The following is a 4551-nucleotide window of genomic DNA, read 5'->3' on the forward strand; positions in this document are numbered from 1 at the left end:
TATATATATATATATATATATACTAAATGGCACTAAAGTTATATATAATATACCTTTAGTGCTGCCAAAAAGTGCCAGTTGGGGAGCATGAACCAAATACCTAAGCTTAACATTGACATGCTGATAGCATGAAAACAGTTCCTAATGCTAAATCTTCACTTGCAAACTAACCTGAATTTTCAGCTGCTAATGAAAATCATACCGACAAAGCACTAAATCAGCTGTCAAGCATAGTGGTGTTACCATCATGCTGAGGGTATAGTTTAGAGCCAGATGAACAAATGCGATGGACAAAGTCAGTGAGAAAATGAAGTCTAAAATATTCTAACTTCACCTCAAACAAGCACCTTGAGAGTTGAAACCTGGATACATTGGGATGCTCCAATGGAAGAAAGAGGCAAACATTAAGCTTCTGAAAAACATTAATCTAATAAAAAAAATGCCAGGAAACCAATCCCAACAACAACTGTGATTGTCTTTGCCATTTCTGAAAATATAATGATCCAGTCTAAACTCTGCCAGAAGATTACTTCTGATTGCTTAAGCCTAGAGGGTCTTACGTAGGTAGGGATGGGAATCGAAAACCGTTTCCTGTTCAGAACCGATTCCGTGTGTTCCAATTTCATGGCACCGTTTGGCAGCTCGCTTAATGGTTCGCCTATCGATTCCAGGCAGCTCCTGAGCCTAGCGCTGGGCAGCGCTAGGCTTTGATGCTTCCGGTTAGAAGCTAAAGTTACAACCAGCTTGTTCACTGCCTTCTGTTTTTGCAGAGGCAGGCAAAAATAGAATGCCCCAAGTGAAGGTAGACAAATGTCACCATTCATTGTTTCACTGAATCAATAAGAGAATCGATAAGGAATCGAATAATTTCACAGATTCGATAAGGGAATCAGAAACGTGAAAATCTTATCAATTCCCAACCCTAGTCTTAGGAGCAAATTCTGGCCAAAATTACATATGTATAGTAAACCAAGTACAGCTCCCAAACTATAAATTTGAAATTCAATTGTTTGTATTTGAATGACAGAAAGGCATTGAGAAATATTTTTCAGGTAGAACCACTATTTTAAATGTCACCATGTCTGATTTATAGGTAATTAAACAAAGAAAAAAGGGAAAAAAATGTAGCCTCGCCAAAATAAACACTGCAAAACACCTTGAAAACCCATTTAAAACTCTGGATGAACTCTAAGACTTAATAGATCCACATCTTGACTATAACTCAAGACTGAATAAGTTTAAGTATGTTTGTTCCATAAAGGTTTTAGTGGGCAGGGCGCTGGGCGGAAATATGATTTTGGCACAAATTGTGCCAAATGCTTTTTCCACTCATAAAAGGGAATCTTGCCACACAAATAGCTGATTTTAGTTATTGTAGACCTTCTGCATAAGGCAAAGCCTTTGCTCCTAATATTAAGTCGCTGTTTCATTGAAATTTACCATTGAAACACAATAATATCACCAATCTGAATAGAAAATATCACCTGAAGTGGTTGCACAATTATCTCCGATCCCTCCTTGGAAAGGTCTGAGCCTCAAGTTTCCAACAATGCCGGCCATTATGGAGTGTGCCCAAAAGAGAATACCTGCTGTTGCATAACTACCGTAGAGTCAGACATGTCAGGTGGAATTTTAAATCTCATTTTATTTGTTTACACAGGTATAAAACAAAACGTATTTGTGAAAAAGTCATTTGAAACATGTTTTAGAAATTTTAAAGCCCCATTTTGAAAAGCGTGTGGATGAAACACCATGTGACTGTGTTTTGGCCATTTCTATAAATAGATAAACATGAGCAGGTGTCAGATGGGCCCGGCACCATCGGGCTCAAGTGGTTGCAGGGTGTCTCTCTCAAAGAGCTAATGGGCATCAAGCCAAATATGAGTGTACTGTATGTTATGCATTAGGAGATAAAATGTTGCACCTGCTCAGATTAGAGATCATGTACATCAACTTGCACAGCTATTTACTGTTTTGCTTGAAAAATAAACCACCAATGACCCTTCATAGCTGAAAATAGGTCTTAATAGCACATTGAAATGTTATCATTTTAAATGAGATTTGTGCCAGATATAATTGATTTAATTAATAGAGCTCTTAAAAAAAAAGAACAGAAAATGTGGTTTGAAAAGCTGATTTATTGAGTTTGTTCATGTGATAAAAACAAGACATTTTAAAACACTATTTTTGCGATAATATTTTAAACTGGAACATTAATAAATTAAATACATTAGTAGCTTAATCCCAACAGCAAAGACAAATATTTCAGTGTTTCAACATTTCTAGCTGCCAGCTGAATCTAATCTTCTTTTCATAAAAGAGGTTACTGAGGACAAAAGTCTACAGTTGAACTTGCAGCAAATACCACAGACATTTGACAAGACAAAGCTGCAACATCAAGATCTATTATAGTAACCTAATAACAACTGACACTGACTATGACAGACTTTACATTCGTTTTAAGGCAATAGAAATGCTCTCACATTGCAATGATCTTCACTGTGACACAAAGATCATGAAAAGTGCAGACCTGAAGGGCCAATATGTGGCATTTATGCAGGTGAACATTTTACAAGGGCTTTGTTCGAACTATGCAATGTCCAGTTTATATTGATTATTATTTATATTTATTCTATTATACATTTAGAAATGATGGTTCTTTACAAGAGGAAACACAGTACTGAAAAAGCTTTTAGCTCCAGAAACTGAGACTAATACAAATAAATAAATAATTCAAAAGATAATAAGGAACCGTAATCACACCTCAGACTAAGCATCAAATGGAAACTGATATCCTAATACAAAAATTAAAAGAATGAAGAAAGAACAAAACCTTTTTCTCAGTTGGCGATTTTTACTCCTTCTACAACCCAAACCTTTTATAATATAAACATCCATCTTCTACACCTTCTTGTCTAACAGGGTCATGGCAGACTGGTGCCCATCTCCTGCAGTCTTTGGACAAAAGGCGGAGTACCATAGAAGTCATGATTTTGGATTGTTGGGGAAGCTGGAGTACCCAGCAAGAACCCAAGCATGCACAAAGAGAACATGGAAACTCCATGCAGAGATCAGAGGTGTCAAGTGACTAAGTATAAATACTGTTCTTAAGTAGCCTTTTATTGCATCTGTATTTTACTTGAGGATTTGTTTTTTGAGCAATTTTGACTTTTATTTGCTACAATTGAACACAAATATATGTACCTTCTCCTTTTAACTTTCAAGAACCTAGCTTGTTGCTTCTTTACATATTGATAAGAACATATCAATGACAGCGCAAAGAGCATCTGTCCAGTTGGAACAGAGTTTGCTTATAGAAAAGCACTGATAGCAACATGGATGAAAACAAGAAGCTGAGAAATAGAAGAAGATGGATCAGATTCTGAGACGCAAGACATTTATCATCCATTCCCCTTTTTTAGATTTTATGTTGATTATTTTTTAAGATATATTTAAAAGTTAATCCAATTTGCAACTTTAATGCTGTGAATAACAGAGCTCAGAAAACATCCCTCTGCTCATGCAGAATTACCGACACTCATTTGCTCCAACACAGTAAGCAATAAAGGAACATTTAATGATATTCTGCTTAGAACTGCTTTATAATAGAGTTTTTAAAAGTTATTTGGTATCATTTAAGGAAAAAACTTAATTTATGTTGGTACTTTCACTTAAGTAAAGCAGTTCAGTCAGTACTTTTAATTTGATCAGCCTTTTTTCACACATGTATCTGTACTTTTGACCCCCATATTTTCCAGACACTCCAGTTAACGAAAACAGGAGAGGTCTCAGTCTAACCTGTGCTTCAGTCCACATGGGCTCAGTCTGACTAAGAGATAGCAAGGAGCATGAGCATCAAAACAATACACTTGCTAGGGGTGCAAGTTTTTAGCCTAACTGTAGTACAGATGCACCCTTTTAGTGCTAACCTACAGTAGGTGACTACCCATAAGGAAAATATCAAAAACCGCCACTAAATTTAAAACAGGTCACATATTTATAGAATGAAGTTTCTTCTATTACCCTTGCAAGCAAAGAACATCTTTTATAAATAGAAATTTGAAAAAAATGAAACTTTAAAAACAGCATTCAATTTGCCTTTTACAGATCCCAAAGATGAAGATGCATTTCTATTGGTCTGCATGGATGTTATGAATAACAATGCGTTGAGTATCAAGAGCGAGAATTTGTATTGGGCTGGAAGGGAAGAGAATGTGATCTGTTCAAATGCATTTTGAAAAGAATGAATTTTTTAATATTCAATCAGAGAAACAAATGTAAAAAATATATTTAAAAAATTAAAAAATACAATTGAAAATATAACATCTTATAGAAAGAAAGAAAGTACAAACATTTAAATTTGAAAAAGAAATTACAATGGAAAAGACTAAACTAAAAAAAAATATGAAAACAGCTAAGTTACTCTCAAAACCTGTTTCTAATGAAAAAAGTTTATCCAAGGATTATTTTTTTTTTTTTAGTATTATTTCAGATGAACAAATGTGTTGTATTTCTTTTCAAATTTGCTTTTACAAAATGTATTCTGCCTGC

This window comes from Cyprinodon variegatus, unplaced genomic scaffold (assembly GCF_000732505.1).
Source record: "Cyprinodon variegatus isolate N-32 unplaced genomic scaffold, C_variegatus-1.0 Scaffold45, whole genome shotgun sequence".
Classification (NCBI taxonomy): Eukaryota; Metazoa; Chordata; class Actinopteri; order Cyprinodontiformes; family Cyprinodontidae; genus Cyprinodon; species Cyprinodon variegatus.